Source organism: Carassius gibelio, chromosome A13 (genome assembly GCF_023724105.1).
Source record: "Carassius gibelio isolate Cgi1373 ecotype wild population from Czech Republic chromosome A13, carGib1.2-hapl.c, whole genome shotgun sequence".
In the NCBI taxonomy this organism is placed as follows: domain Eukaryota; kingdom Metazoa; phylum Chordata; class Actinopteri; order Cypriniformes; family Cyprinidae; genus Carassius; species Carassius gibelio.
In genome coordinates, this window is record NC_068383.1 from 25,850,531 (window position 1) to 25,868,387 (window position 17,857).

The window sequence follows — 17,857 nt, forward strand, 5'->3', positions numbered from 1 at the left end:
ACAGTCTCCTGAGGAGTCAGCTACGGAACAGGACCATCTCCTCCTGAGGAGTCAGCTGTGGAACATGACTGTCTCCTCCTGAGGAGTCAGCTGTGGAACATGACCGTCTCCTCCTGAGGAATCAGCTATGGAACAGGACCATCTCCTCCTGAGGAGTCAGCTACAGAACAGGACCGTCTCATCCTGAGGAGTCAGCTAAAGAACAGGACAACTTTTCTGAGGAGTAAGCTACAGAACAGGACAGTCTCCCAAAAAGGCAGCTATGGAACAGGACCGTCTCCTCCCGAGGAGTCAGATACGGAACATGACCGTCTCCTCCTGAGGAGTCAGCTACGGAACATGACCCTCTCCTCCTGAGGAGTCAGCTACAGAACAGGACAGTCTCCTCCTGAGGAGTCAGCTACGGAACAGGACAGTCTCCTCCTGAAGAGTCAGATACAGAGCAGGACAGTCTCCTGAGGAGTCAGCTACGGAACATGACCGTCTCCTTTTGAAGAGTCAGCTACAGAAGTCAAGTCAGCTACGGAAGAGAACAGTCTCCACCTGAGGAGTCAGCTACGGAACAGGACAGTCTCCTCCCAAGGGGTCAGCTACGGAACAGGACAGTCTCCTCCCGAGGAGTCCGCTACAAAACATGACCATCTCCTGTTGAAGAGTCAGCTAGAGAACAGGACAGTCTCCTGAGGAGTCAGCTATGGAACAGGACCATCTCCTCCTGGGGAGTCAGCTAAAGAACAGGACAGTCTCCTCCAGAGGAGTCAGCTACGGAAAAGGACAGTCTCCTCCTGAGGAGTCAGCTACAGAACAGGACCGTCTCCTCCTGAGGAGTCAGCTACAGAACAGGACAGTCTCCACCTGAGGAGTCAGATACGGAACAGGACCGTCTCCTCCTGAGGAGTCAGCTACGGAACAGGACCGTCTCCCCCTTTAGAGTCAGCTACTGAACAGGACAGTCTCCTCCTGAGGAGTCAGCTACGGAAAAGGACAGTCTCCACCTGAGGAGTCATCTACGGAACAGGACAGTCTCCTCCCAAGGGGTTAGCTACAGAACAGGACAGTCTCCTCCCGAGGAGTCGACTACAGAACATGGCCGTCTCCTGTTGAAGAGTAAGCTCCAGAACAGGACAGTCTCCTGAGGAGTCAGCTACGGAACAGGACCATCTCCTCCTGAGGAGTCAGCTGTGGAACATGACTGTCTCCTCCTGAGGAGTCAGCTGTGGAACATGACCGTCTCCTCCTGAGGAATCAGCTATGGAACAGGACCATCTCCTCCTGAGGAGTCAGCTACAGAACAGGACCGTCTCATCCTGAGGAGTCAGCTACAGAACAGGACAACTTTTCTGAGGAGTAAGCTACAGAACAGGACAGTCTCCCAAAAAGGCAGCTACGGAACAGGACCGTCTCCTCCCGAGGAGTCAGATACGGAACATGACCGTCTCCTCCTGAGGAGTCAGCTACGGAACATGACCCTCTCCTCCTGAGGAGTCAGCTACAGAACAGGACAGTCTCCTCCTGAGGAGTCAGCTACGGAACAGGACAGTCTCCTCCTGAAGAGTCAGATACAGAGCAGGACAGTCTCCTGAGGAGTCAGCTACGGAACATGACCGTCTCCTTTTGAAGAGTCAGCTACAGAAGTCAAGTCAGCTACGGAAGAGAACAGTCTCCACCTGAGGAGTCAGCTACGGAACAGGACAGTCTCCTCCCAAGGGGTCAGCTACGGAACAGGACAGTCTCCTCCCGAGGAGTCCGCTACAAAACATGACCATCTCCTGTTGAAGAGTCAGCTAGAGAACAGGACAGTCTCCTGAGGAGTCAGCTATGGAACAGGACCATCTCCTCCTGGGGAGTCAGCTAAAGAACAGGACAGTCTCCTCCAGAGGAGTCAGCTACGGAAAAGGACAGTCTCCTCCTGAGGAGTCAGCTACAGAACAGGACCGTCTCCTCCTGAGGAGTCAGCTACAGAACAGGACAGTCTCCACCTGAGGAGTCAGATACGGAACAGGACCGTCTCCTCCTGAGGAGTCAGCTACGGAACAGGACCGTCTCCCCCTTTAGAGTCAGCTACTGAACAGGACAGTCTCCTCCTGAGGAGTCAGCTACGGAAAAGGACAGTCTCCACCTGAGGAGTCATCTACAGAACAGGACAGTCTCCTCCCAAGGGGTTAGCTACAGAACAGGACAGTCTCCTCCCGAGGAGTCGACTACAGAACATGGCCGTCTCCTGTTGAAGAGTAAGCTCCAGAACAGGACAGTCTCCTGAGGAGTCAGCTACGGAACAGGACCATCTCCTCCTGAGGAGTCAGCTGTGGAACATGACTGTCTCCTCCTGAGGAGTCAGCTGTGGAACATGACCGTCTCCTCCTGAGGAATCAGCTATGGAACAGGACCATCTCCTCCTGAGGAGTCAGCTACAGAACAGGACCGTCTCATCCTGAGGAGTCAGCTACAGAACAGGACAACTTTTCTGAGGAGTAAGCTACAGAACAGGACAGTCTCCCAAAAAGGCAGCTACGGAACAGGACCGTCTCCTCCCGAGGAGTCAGATACGGAACATGACCGTCTCCTCCTGAGGAGTCAGCTACGGAACATGACCCTCTCCTCCTGAGGAGTCAGCTACAGAACAGGACAGTCTCCTCCTGAGGAGTCAGCTACGGAACAGGACAGTCTCCTCCTGAAGAGTCAGATACAGAGCAGGACAGTCTCCTGAGGAGTCAGCTACGGAACATGACCGTCTCCTTTTGAAGAGTCAGCTACAGAAGTCAAGTCACCTTTATTTATATAGCGCTTTACACAAAATACATTGTGTCAAAGCAACTGAACAACATTCATTAGGAAAACAGTGTGTCAATAATGCAAAATGATAGTTAAAGGCAGTTCATCGTTGAATTCAGTGATGTAATCTCTGTTCAGTTAAATAGTGTCTGTGCTTTTATTTGCAATCAAGTCAACGATATCCCTTGTAGATGAAGTGACCCCAACTAAGCAAGCCAGAGGCAACAGCGGCAAGGAACCGAAACTCCATCGGTGACAGAATGCAGAAAAAAAAAACCTTGGGAGAAACCAGGCTCAGTTGGGGGGCCAATTCTCCTCTGACCAGATAAAACCAGTAGTTCAATTCCAGGCTGCAGCAAAGTCCGATTGTGCAGAAGAACCATCTGTTTCATGTGGTCCTGTCCTGGTGCTCCTCTGAGACAAAGGTCTTTACAGGGGATCTGTATCTGGGGCTCTAGTTGTCCTGGTCTCCGCTGTCTTTCAGGGATGTAGAGGTCCTTTCTAGGTGCTGATCCACCATCTGGTCTGGATATGTGGAAGATTTTTATTGGTCAATATGTAAACTAATCAGGCATTATCAATGTGAATCTAGCCATTTATGTATCAAGTTATTCTACTGTTATAATCATGCATTTGACTGAATGTAGAGGCCTGCGTGAGAATGGAATGTGCAGAGAGTGCAGGGGTATAGTATATGGTGCAGCTGCAAGCTCTATTTGGACATATGACAAAATATATGATCAGACCTCCTTGGTGCAGACATTACCAAAATACAGCATATAGTAACGTTGGACACCCTGTTTTGACATAACAAAATATATGATTAGGCCTCCTCGTTTCACTTAAAATAAATTGTACATCCTAAAAGCAAACTGGAGACACAGCCATAAAAGGTAAAAGAGTTGATAAACAGAACCATATGTATGAAATGTATTGAACATGGGCACGGCTTCAGAAGCACTGTATAAAATAGAGAACCGACACAGACTCGGCAGACTGTTCTGCAGAGCTTTCTCTGTTTTATTTTCTCTTGAAAATAAAATCTTTTTTATGGAAACAAAACCCTGAGATAGTGTGATTTCTCAGATTCATGGAAGACGAAAATACACTACAGATACAGACTGGATCTGGTGGCTACAGTGACCTCGGAATAAGAGAGAAACAGAAAAATATTAGCATAGATGCCATTCTTCTAATGATGTAGCAAGTACATAGGGTGTTATGGGGAGTGTTTCCGGTTCTGGTTTACCTAATTAATGCAGCCTAAAAATCCTTTAACGGATTTGGATTTTAAAAGCATATTAGTATGTTATGTGTAAACCAGGTTAAAGAGATGGGTCTCTAATCTAGATTTAAACTGCAAGAGTGTGTCTGCCTGCTAAACAATGTTAGGTAGGTTATTCCAGAGTTTAGGCGCCAAATAGGAAAAGGATCTGCCTCCCGCAGTTGATTTTGATATTCTAGGTATTATCAAATTGCCTGAGTTTTGAGACCGTAGCGGTCGTAGAGGATTATAATGTAAAAGGAGCTCATTCAAATACTGAGGTGCTAAACCATTCAGGGCTTTATAAGTAATAAGCAATATTTTAAAATCTATGCGATGTTTGATAGGGAGCCAGTACAGTGTTGACAGGACTTGGCTAATATAGTCATACTTCCTGGTTCTAGTAAGAACTCTTGCTGTTGCATTTTGGACTAGCTGTAGTTTACTAAGCGTGCAGAACATAACCCAGTAAAGCATTACAATAATCTAGGCCATAATTTAGATATATTTTTGAGATGGAAAAATGCAGTTTCACAAATGCTAGAAAATTGGCTTTCAAAGGAAAGATTGCTATCGAATAGCACACCTAGGTTCCTATCTGATGACGAAGAATTGACAGAGCAACCATCAAGTCTTAGACAGTGTTCTAGGTTATTTCAAGCAGAGTTTTTAGGTCCTATAATTAACACCTCTGTTTTTTCAGAATTTAGCAGTAAGTTAAGTTAGCAGTAGTTTTTATATCGACTATGCATTCCATATATAGTTTCGTGCAATAGTTTTTCAAATTGGTGTGTTTCACCAGGCCGCGAAGAAATATAGAGCTGAGTATCATCAGCATAACAGTGAAAGCTAACACCATGTTTCCTGATATCTCCCAAGGGTAACATATAAAGCATGAAGATTAGAGGCCCTAGTACTGAGCCTTGAGGTACTCCATACTGCACTTGTGATCGATATGATACATCTTCATTCACTGCTATAAACTGATGGCGGTCATATAAGTACGATTTAAACCATGCTAATGCACTTCCATTAATGCCAACAAAGTGTTCAAGTCTATGCAAAACAATGTCGTGGTCAAATGTGTCAAACGCAGCACTAAGATCCAATAAAACTAATAGAGAGATACACCCACGATCAGATGACAAAAGCAGATCATTTTTAACTCTAAGGAGAGCAGTCTCAGTACTATGATACGGTCTAAATTCCGACTGGAAATCCTCACATATACCATTTTTCTCTAAGAAGGAATATGATTGTGAGGATACCACCTTTTCTCGAATCTTGGACAGAAAAGGGAGATTCGAGATTGGTCTATAATTAACTAGTTTTTTGGGGTCAAGTTGTGGTTTTTGGATGAGAGGCTTAATAACCAGTTTGAAGGTTTTGGGTACATATCCTAATGACAATGAGGAATTAATGATAGTCAGAAGAGGATCTATGACTTCTGGAAGCACCTCTTTTAGGAGCTTAGATGGTATAGGGTCTAACATACATGTTGGTTTAGATGATTTAACAAGTTTATACAATTCTTCCTCTCCTATAGTAGATAATGAGTGGAACTGTTCCTCAGAAGGTCTATAGTGCACTGTCTGATGCAATACTGTAGCTGACGGCTGAAAATGCAGTTTTACAAATGCTAGAAAATTGGCTTTCTAAGGAAAGATTGCTATCGAATAGCACACCTAGGTTCCTATCTGATGACGAAGAATTGACAGAGCAACCATCAAGTCTTAGACAGTGTTCTAGGTTATTTCAAGCAGAGTTTTTAGGTCCTATAATTAACACCTCTGTTTTTTCAGAATTTAGCAGTAAGAAATTACTCGTCATCCAGTTTTTATATCGACTATGCATTCCATATATAGTTTCGTGCAATAGTTTTTCAAATTGGTGTGTTTCACTAGGCCGCGAAGAAATATAGAGCTGAGTATCATCAGCATAACAGTGAAAGCTAACACCATGTTTCCTGATATCTCCCAAGGGTAACATATAAAGCATGAAGAGTAGAGGCCCTAGTGCTGAGCCTTGAGGTACTCCATACTGCACTTGTGATCGATATGATACATCTTCATTCACTGCTACAAACTGATGGAGGTCATATAAGTATGATTTAAACCATGCTAATGCACTTCCATTAATGCCAACAAAGTGTTCAAGTCTATGCAAAACAATTTCGTGGTCAAATGTGTCAAACGCAGCACTAAGATCCAATAAAACTAATAGAGAGATACACCCACGATCAGATGACAAAAGCAGATCATTTTTAACTCTAAGGAGAGCAGTCTCAGTACTATGATAAGGTCTAAATTCAGACTGGAAATCCTCACATATACCATTTTTCTCTAAGAAGGAATATGATTGTGAGGATAACACCTTTTCTCGTATCTTGGACAGAAAAGGGAGATTCGAGATTGGTCTATAATTAACTAGTTTTTTGGGGTCAAGTTGTGGTTTTTGGATGAAAGGCTTAATAACCAGTTTGAAGGTTTTGGGTACATATCCTAATGACAATGAGGAATTAATGATAGTCAGAAGAGGATCTATGACTTCTGGAAGCACCTCTTTTAGGAGCTTGGTATAGGGTCTAACATACATGTTGGTTTAGATGATTTAACAAGTTTATACAATTCTTCCTCTCCTATAGTAGAGAATGAGTGGAACTGTTCCTCAGAAGGTCTATAGTGCACTGTCTGATGCAATACTGTAGCTGACGGCTGAATGGTTGCAATTTTAAAAGTAAAGTAGTTCATAAAGTTATTACTGCTGTGGTGTTGGCAAATGTCAACACTTGTTGAGGCTTTATTTTTTTTAATTTATCCACTGTATTGAATAAATACCTGGGGTTATTTTTGTTTTCTTCTAAAAGAGAAGAAAAGTAATCGAAACTAGCAGTTTTTAATGCTTTTCTGTAGGATAGGTTACTGTCCCGCCAAGCAATACGAAATACCTCTAGTTTTGTTTTCATCCAGCTGCGCTCCATTTTTCGGGCTGCTATCTTTAGGGTTTCGAGTATGCTCATTATACCATGGTGTCAAACTGTTTTCCTTAACCTTCCTTAAGCGTAAGGGCGCAACTGTATTTAAAGTGCTAAAAAAGAGAGTCCACAGTTTCTGCTACATAATCAAGTTGTTCTAAGGTTTTGGATAAATCAGAAAGATATCTTAAACAGCAATCTTTTGTGGTAGAAGTGATGGTTCTACCATACTTGTAACAAGAAGTAGAATTTACAATTTTGGCTGTATGAAGTTTGCACAGAACAGGACAGTCTCCTGAGGAGTCAGCTACGGAAAATGACTGTCTCCTCCTGAGGAATAAGCTACAAAATAGGACAGTTTCCTCCTGCGGAGTCAGCTACAGAACAGGACAGTTTCCTGAGGAGTCAGCTACAGAACAGGACAGTTTCCTAAGGAGTCAGCTACAGAACAGGACAGTCTCCTGAGGAGTCAGCTATGGAATGGAACTGTCTCCTCCTGAGGAGTCAGCTACGGAACAGGACTGTCTCCTGCAGAGGAGTCAGCTATGGAATCGTTTCAGCAGCAATGCAGAGCTTGCTCAGGAATGGCAGCATATTGGTGTGACAGCATCTGCTCGCACAGTGAGGCCAAGACTTTTGTACAACGGCCTGGTGTCAAGAAGGAAAGGAAAGAAGCCACTTCTTTCCAAGGAAAACAATGACAGATTGAATTTCTATAGAAAGTACAAGGACTAGACTGCAGAAGACTGGTGCAAAGTTATTTTCTTTGATGAATCTCCCTTCTGACTGTTTCGGAAAATGAATTGTTCGGAGGAAAAAAGGTGAATGCCCAATCATGGAGAAGACTTCTGACTTGACACTTGTCCAAAAGATGACCATTGACAATTTGTACAGGGAGGTCAAGACATAACAGGCCATTGCAAAATAGGATGGCTGTTCACAGAGCTCTGTGTCCAAGCACATTAACAGAGAAGCGAAAGAAAGGAAAAGATGTGGTAGAAAAAAGTGAACAAGCAATAGGGAGAACTGCACCCTGGAGAGGATAGTGAAACAAAGCAAATTCAAAAATGTGGGGGAGATTCACAAAGAGTGTACTGCAGCTGGAGTCAATGCTTCAAGAACCGTTACGCACAGACATATGCAAGACATAGGTTTCAGCTGTCGCATTCCTTGTGTCAAGCCACTGTTGAACAACAGACAGCTTTAGAAGCGTCTCGCTAAAATTGGACTGCTGCTGAGTGGTATACCAGGACGTTTTAGAGCACTTCATGCTTCCTGCTGCTGACAAACTTTATGGAGATGCAGATTTCATTTTCCAACAGGACTTGGCAACTGCACACAGTGCCAAAGCTACCAGTAACTGGTTTAAGGACCATGGTGTCCCTGTTCTTAATTGGCCAGCAAACTCACCTGACCTTAACCCCATAGATTTTCTGGTTTGCTGGTATTGTGAAGAGAAAGATGGGATATGCCAGACCCAACAACACAGAAGAGCTGAATGCCACTATCAGAGCAACCTGGGCTCTCATAACACCTGAGGAGTGCCACAGACTGATCGACTCCATGCCAAGCCGCATTACTGCAGTAATTCAGGCAAAAGGAGTCCCAACTAAGTATTGAGCGCTGTACATGCTCATACTTTTCATCTTCATACTTTTCAGATAGCCAAGATTTCTAAAAATCATTTCTTTGTATTGGTATTGTTATATTCTAATTTTCTGAGATACTGAATTAGGGATTTTCCTTAGTTGTCACTTATAATCATCAAAATTAAAATAAATAAACATTTGAAATATATGTCTGTGTGTAATGAATGAATATAATATACAAGTTTAACATTTTGAATTAAATTAGTGAAATAAATCAACTATTATATGACTAGCACCTGTAATGAGATAAGAATGGATTACTAACAGTCAGGATTTGGCTGATATCCAGCATACCAGAGTGAACTGCAGAGGTTATGAAGGGTCAACAAGGGTTAACGCTCATTATAGTTTTTTTCCCAATAAAAACACATACAAATTATGATATGCTTATCATTTTTTTCAGTATACCATAGAAACATGTGGAAAAATACAAGAAGCAAAAAACTTAGCAAAACACAAAACTTATTATTGCCATAACTTTTGGCCATGACTGTACAGGAAGAAATAACCATAAATCCTCTAAGATGCAGATTGTATTTTAACAGCTTATGTATACAAGGTTTTGTTCTGTTTAATAATATCTATATTTAATCATAATGTAATAGAAATCAATTTCTGGTCTTCACATCTTTAATGCCATTAACTCACTATGTTAACTTAATTATTTAGAAATTTCATCTGGCCTGGAAAAATTTACTTAGGCAAAACAGGAAAGGTCACTTTTTCATTATACCATATTTGAAAGGTTATTTTGTAAAATCCAAATAACCTTTACAGAGTTTTATAGGAAGGGGTTGAAACAGGGTTTCATGCTTGTTCAATGAACCATTAATGATTATTGCACATGCGGAACAGTCCTTAAGACACTTACAGTTTACAAGCGGAGGAAAATGTATGTCACAGTTACAATAACAAAGACCGGCAAATCAACTTGATGCTTCATTTCTCTCCAATTTAGTGGGAAAATTTGCTGAGTGGACGTGAAGGGTCAATCACACAACACTTTTGATTGACTTCTATTCATAGGCATATGAATGCAGCAGACTGGAAATGCAAGTTTCCAGTTCCACTCAAAATGAAAGTTCAAGTTTCTTTCAAATTAACTTTTCAGATATTTCAAATTTGTTTTAGTTGTTATATGTTGAATTTATTTTTTTAAATTAATTGCCACAGAAAATGTTTTCATATCATGTCTGTTGCAGTGACGATAGAAATTTCACCAAAGTCTACCACAAAAAGCGCTGCGTCCTTGAGCAGCATCAGGTACAACAGTAGTAAAAAATCAACTGTGCACAGCATCAGCACGAATACAGTGCATCTATGTCTGTGCCCAAATACAACAGCCAAACTAAAATTTAAATTCATAGAAGAATTACACCCTCAAAAAATTGTTTTTCCTTGTCAGTATCAGTTTATAGCAAAATACCTGATGTGCAGAATAATACCTCTCAGCTGTCACTGTTTTAAAAGTGTTAAATAAATCTGAAAATTCAAAATTCAATGAACCTGAAACTAAACTTGAAACTTACATGTCAGTGACAAATAAAGGGTGCCTGCATAAGTTCAGCCATGCATAAAACCTCAGCCAGAGTAAAGAGTTTGTTTACAATAAGTTTTTTTTAAGCTTTATTATCAACAAATAGCACGTACAGCAGCATATTCCATAATACAACAGAAAAACATTTCACATGCATCATGACATAAAGACGACCGTAAAGAAAGAGAGAGAGAGAGAAATAGAGAAAACAACAACAACAACAATAGAGAGCAGGTACATAAGTGTATACAAAAGCTTAAAATCACAAAAATATTTTTTGGCAAATTCTTGACATCTTTCCAAAAATGCTGAGTATCTTGACAGGACTTAAAAGGAAAATGTTTCAGTAAAACTTTCACAGAAAGAGCATTTTAATTCAGTATCACTTTTGAATTTAATTTTTGTAAAAAAAAATGTAGTGTAGACTCTATTAATTATTTAAATATTTATTTAACCTTATTTGTGTGGCAATGTTGTTTAATTTTACTACAGTTGAGTGAAAATAATTGGTATCTTATTAACAAAGGTCCTGGCTGAAACCACATACATCCCTACTATAAAGTAAGCACAAAAGGTATGTGAAAGAGTAGTATGTCTGAATTCATAAAACAGCAGGAAAAAAGTTCCCAGATGACTTGCTACAAGATTCTGAAGTGTGTATCCACAGGATGTGAGGCCACAGGAGAGGAGTTATGAATGAATGAATGGCAGTGAATCCATGCAACTGACTACAGGCACATTTCTTGTGGCTTTAACACAAGTCAACTGGTTAGGTTAGTCAGTTCAAACCAAAACATAAAAACACCCATCTACAACAAAAGAAAAAGGTGAAAAATCCTCATACCATCTGCACAATGGTTTGAGCTGCTTTGTTGCCTTAGGGCAAAGACAACTTGATATCATAAGCAAGTTGTTTCCACTGTCAGGCCAAAAGCAAACGTGCAGGTGCATGCTTAAATGTGCCTCCTCTGGGGTTAAAGGCCAAGGGTTTTGGCCCATCGATTATTTTGGTCCAAAGAGGGTCAACTGATGCTTGGACAAATGCAACAATGCTCATTTACCATGTCTCTCTACAGTATATTAACATTTAAGACATTTAAAATAATATTATCCACTCAAAACCAGCAAATATTTGAAACATCATCCAATTGCAATCTTATATGGATTCTGATCAAAGCATGAGGCAGAAATACCTAATCATTAGATTTATTTGCAGTGATCGTTGAAATGCATTGTTAACCATTTCTATGATAAATACACAAACACCATGTTTTCTGAGAGACACAAAAATCTACCAGTAGGTATGACCAGCGGCTAATTCCCCTTGACATCTACATGCTTTGCCAGGATTTAGTTGTGTCGGGATTGGGATTGGGACCTTTGGTGCCTAATCTTCAAATACTGCAATCAGGTTGTCCTTGTATTTTAGGTTCACTGCCTTAGCACTGGCTTCAATTAGTATCAGCTCCTTCTGTTTGTATCGATGACGCTCTTAGCTGTAAGAGTTCTGTGGGCTCTGTCAATTTCTGGCAGAGTCTGAGAAATTTCCTCCCTAAATATGTCAGACAACAATTGTAAAAAGGAGGAGAACGGAAGAGGCCCTTCAATAGCCTTTGGTAAGCTGCCTATTCTGATGTTGTTCTGGCGCCTGCGCAAATTGACCTCAGTAACTTTGGACTGAACTATTGCGTTGTTTTCTGAGAGCACCAAACATGTCTTCTCCAGAGCAAGTAACACCTGTCTTTTACATGAATGTTGGTTCCAAGCAAGGCATTCCTGTGATTAAGATCCAACTCACACACGCAACCACACACCTACAGACATATTTAGCTGAGCAAGCCAAATGAAGCAAGCAAAAGTAGACCGATTTCGACAGAAAGGGCAACGAAATATGCTGCGCGGTTTTAAAATAAAGCAGTAGAGACTTGTGAAAATTACAATAGTAAATTAGCATATCAGAATGATTTCTGAAGATCATGTGACACTGAAGACTGGAGTAATGATGCAGAAAATACAACTTTGACCACAGAAATAAATGACATTTTAAAATATATTCCAACAGAAAGCAGTTTTTTTAAATTGTAAAAATGTATCACAACATTACTACTTTTGCTATATTTTGGATAAAATATATGTAGGCATGGTGAGCACAAGCAAATTATTTAATAAAATATTACCGTTCAAAGAATTTTGGACTGGTAGTGTATATTGAAATGTTTAATAATTCAATCAGATTAATTAGACACTTTTTAAATAGACTGCAGCAATAACGTATTGTCACACATATTTTTATTTAGTTCAGAATCGTAGGAGAATCATGATCTCTATATGGACCAAAAAAAAATCGTTATTCTCAATTTATCCAGAATCGTGCAGCCATAATCGTGACATAAACATTTTTAAATAAAAAATTGAAAAAGGAAATTATCGCGGCCAAAACATTTTTCTTATCAATTTTTTTTAAATCAAATTGATTTATCAACTAAGGCCTAGGCATCAACTTATACAAAAAAGGGACGCTCCAGGTCTGGAAGGTTAAGGAAGAGGGCTGTAGTGTTTGGATAACTTGAGAATGGAGAAGTGAGTGCACTGTTTCATGTTTGTAGGTGTCCAGGTACAGAAAACAAATAATTCAATATAAAATAGCACTGCATAGTCTTCAATGTAAAAATTAAATTAACAGTCAAACCTAAATGTATTCAGACACCTTCAACATTTCTTACATTATCACAGTTTATTTGCTCTAGTTTATAAAATGGTAAAAAATAAATAAATATGACAAGAACTCAAGAGTTAAACTGTCAGAACAAATTCATCTTGATAATGTCAGATAGAAAGATATGTAATGTATTACAATCAACCAAAACTTCAGACAAGTGTTAGTATGACAACATTTACACAACTATCAATACTTTGTTGAACAATTACCAAGCAATGCTTAATTTTGTTCAGTCTGTGGTGTAAAAAGGTTGCATTAGCAATTATAGAAAAAAAAAAACGTAAGCAAAACATGGTGAGGTCAAGGTGTCTGAATAATTATTGGTCCCATTTTTTTTCTATCAATTTCACTAATAGTCCAATGCTTTTGCTATACTCTCTTACCTAAATTAATTATAGTGTCCTGCACCTACTATTAAAACATTTTAAAAAATCTTGGATTAATATTACAGCAGCCAGTAGCTAAATTAGGCGCGGTCACTTTAAGAGACGATGAAGCATCCAATATAATACACATCCGATATTTTTCTTAACTGTTTACTTTCACTTAAGACATAATCGACAATTTTTTTCGAACATACTATCCAAGATGGGTATTTTGACATATTTTGTATGTTTTTGTCGGTACAAAAGCAAAAAGAGGCAAATTCTGTGTTAAAAAAGTGTTTTGAGACACCTCTCTCTGCACTGTAAAACCCGACAAGTTCACTTAACTCAAAAAATAGTAGATTACATCGAAAATCTTAAGTCAAATTAACTTAATATTTTTTAGTTCAATAAAATATATATTTGTAAGTGTCTGTTACCATACACTGTAAACCCTAATAAGTTCACAGAACTCTTAAATTTACATTAAATTAAAACATTTAACTGGACATTAAAACATTTCCAGTTGCCTTAAATTATCTCAGTTATCTTATAAATAATGAGATTTTAAAATTTTGAATCAGCTCTTGCAATCTGCAGGACTTCTGTGACTGATGAGAATATGGTCTCAGTTAAGTGGCCGCTTTTGGATCCTGATTGGTTGTTGTCCAGCCAGTTGTTCAGTGAAAGGAAAGATGATACCTAGTTAAAAACAATAGGTTTCATTGTTGTCCCTGGACAGGATGTTAAAGTGAAGTATAAATTGTCTGCAGCACTATTCACATCCATTGATGAAAAGTGGGTGTGGGTGGGAAGAGGTGATGACACAAAAGGAAAAGGCAGAAGGGGGAAAGGGAGTGTAGAGCCCCTTCCACACTACAATTCCAGAAAATACACAGGTAATGTGTCCCGGCAATTGTTCCCGGGTCACTAGATTTTGCACTTTCACACTGCCAGTGATTACCCAGAATATGTGTGTGCATTCACACACAACCCGTAAAGATCCCATAACGACATGTGACATCAGGTCGTGACGTGTAATGTAGGAGTCGAAAGCGCTAGGCACGTTATACTTTCACTTAAGCTGGCGAACGATCTCGGCGTCCGTGCGGATAGTGAGGGAGCTAACTTATCTCTGCTTCACTACAGTTTGCACATATTTTTTCGTCGCGAATGTTGATCTGCCTTCAAAACATCTGGTAAAAAAGTTGATGCACATTATCGGGCATCACTAGGACACACCCTTTACAGCATTAGATCTGGCTTTTGTTCAAACAGAGCGCATTCCAGAACTGAACCCGGCAATGTTACTATGTCCCAGACCCCGGATCAATCCCGGAATCAATCCCCTGACATGTTTTTTTTTTTTTCGGGGTCCAACGTGCAGTGTGAAAGGGGCTAAGGTTTCACCTCAATGGAACAGTTTAGACACTTAAACGCATTAAATAACAAGGAATACAATTAGCGTCTACTTGGCAAAAGCTGTTATCCTAAATAGAAACTAACACAACAAGAATAAAAATAAAAAAGTACCAAAAATAAATTCCTTTCAAACCCATGCATACGTGACCAAAATAAAAATTGAATAGAATCATTGAAAAAAAATTTTTTGGGGTTTTCTTTGCACACAAAAAGTATTATTGTAGCTCCATAACATTATGATTGAACCACTGATGTCACATGGACTATTTTAACAACGCCCTTACTATGTTTCTGGGCCTTGAATGTAGTAGCTCCATTGCTGTCTATGCAGGGTCAGAAAGCTCTCGGATTTCATCCAAAATATCTTAATTTATGTTCCCGAAATAAGTATTTTGTTTATGGGATGAGGGTGAATAATTAATGACCGATTTTTCTTTTTTGGATGAATTATTCCCATTAATGAGTCACACTATGTGAAGTGAGCACCAAACCAAATCTCCAGGTGTTTTCATGAGAACCAGACTGAAAAAAGTCTGTGCATCCCTGATTATATTCATGCTCTGAGATCATTTTCACAGTCGCTAGATGCAAGATAGCACTACTAGCATTTATATGAAAAGAGAAAGATCAAATCTGCAGTATTCCAGATGCAAGTGACTTCAGAGCAGGGCTCTTCATCTCCAGTTCTGGAGCGCCTGCAAACGTTACTACCAATCCCAGTTCAATCCACCTGCCCGGAATAGCAAAGTAATCCTAAACACCTTAATTAGCTCGTCCCGCTGTTTTTGGTTAGCTTTGGAGCTGAACTCAGCAGGGCTTGTTTTTTTAATGGAAATGGTGGTACGTTGAACACTCCGTTCTGATGATGCAAGGGGCCTGATATGATCGGTGTAAATACATGTTTATTAATGCAAAATAAGCTCAATGTTACAGTCATTCTCCTTGTCGTCCTGAATAAAAGAGAACAGCCCAATCGAGAGAAGGGATTTGTGGAAACTCTGGTTCCTAATTATTGTGTTACAACATTTGTCTCGCAAACTTTTCAGGTGAAGAATGATCCACTTCTAGCTCCAAAACTGTATTTTAATCTATATGACCTTATTATTTTTTATTGTGATATATATATATATATATATATATATATATATATATATATATATATATATATATATATATATATATATATATATATATTTATATACGTGCATATTAATATTTACCATTATGTAATCAGAGGAGTATAAAAAAGTTTATGAAAGTGTCACTCCACAATACAATAGCAAAATATATAAATATAGTAGTTTTATGTCACATTAATCAGTATTAAGCACACCTTCCTAAGCAAAGGAACAGAAGACATTGCAATTGCTAAATTATATTTAGACAGACTTAAAGAAGTGTTAGATCTATACTTGTGCTCTTATTATTTTAGTTACATTGCCTTTAATGTAAATAAGCATGTGCACACAATATACTTGCTCTTGTGAATTAATTTTGATGTTAATTACATTGTGCGAGCCGTCTCTTTAACACCGCGTGGTTTATACACATGTTGCTGATTGGGATGACATGTTTGACACACCCACCAAACAAGAGAAAACACATCTCAAACCCTGTTGCACACTGTTTCCAGCAAACATGTCATTCATTCAACTGGAATCCGGTGCACACCAGTTTGAGCTTGATCTTGGCCCGGGACATCGGTCCTGGACTGGAGTATTGAGCTCTGACGTGAGGACAGTGAATGCTGGAGTTATATTGAATATTGAATATGAATACAGTTTGACACTTGACACATCACCCGAATCAACTAACATTAGGTTATAGTAGTAAAATGTATCCAAAATGTATTCCCTAAAATAACAATAAATAAAGTTCTCTAAAATAACAATACATGTTAATACTTTATTATAGTGTTTCTTAGACTTGAACATGTTTCCTGTTTATTTATACTAGTGTAAATGCAGACTTTCTGGCCTGTAATTGTAAGGGAAACAGGTCAATTTAGCTCAAAGGGAATCATTTAAGATTTTAAAGGGAATTTGAACAGAATCACTGTTTCACGGCTGGTCATTTAGACGCCCTGCGATTCAGTGAACTAATATAGTTAGATACTAATATGTGCTGGATACTAATATCCAAACTATAGTGAAACACTATCAATTAGCACAGTAACAAGATCGGCAGTTTAAGACATTAACTTGTAAGCACAAAACACCAGATACTTCTCTTTTCAATATGAATAAGGCTTTATTAGATAAATCACATATAAACTAATCTAACACAAACGCATGCACTCACACATTCACACAAGTTGCAGGAAGATCGAAAGTTAGGGAAAGATGAGTTTAAGAGAATGGAAATATGGAATCCCAAGTTCACAGCAATACGTTAAATTGCATAGACATGAACAACCATCAATCACGTAATTAGCGCTCGCATTGAGTTCCTCAATGAGGTTAAAATTATATTAAATACACCAGCAAAGGTCACAGTCTGGAGGTAAAGTTACTAGCGTCTCCTGTGAAGAAGGAGCCTCGGTGAAAGGGGTATCCCGGTGTCGCTGATTGGCTGGAAGTTCAGTAGTGGCTGAAGTGACGTCTTGGGAAGCCCGTGGTTGTTGGGCGTTGGCTGAAGGTGTAGAGTCGTGTGCGCTGGTTGAAGTTGAACGGGCACCCGAGGTCAGGCGTCGGAGACTCGATGTTACAAAACTTAACTCAGAACACGAAACTCTCAAATGGAAAAGAAAAGAAATAAAGTTTGACGAGACAAGGTTGTGTTCCTTCTCATCGTGGCTAAGTAGCAGCAGGCGTGCAGGCCGAAGCACGCTGGAACCGCGCTCAAAGAACAATGATGATTAACACAGCATGGCTAGAAGCTAAAAGCTAAAGCTAGGTAGCAAAGCTACAAGCTAAAAGCTAAGAGCAGGCATGACTAATAGCAGAGACTAAAAAGCAGACTAAAAGCCGACTAAAAGCATGACTGATAGCACGAGCAAGGCTAGAACTAAAAGCTAAGATTTTACGATGTCCTCAGTTTTTAAACTGGCCTGTTGGCCACACCTCAAATGTTGTCTTGACCAATCAGATATTGTCTTGGCTCGGGGGTATCATAAATCATTTGTTTATCTTACCAAGCATGTGGTCCGAGTTTTC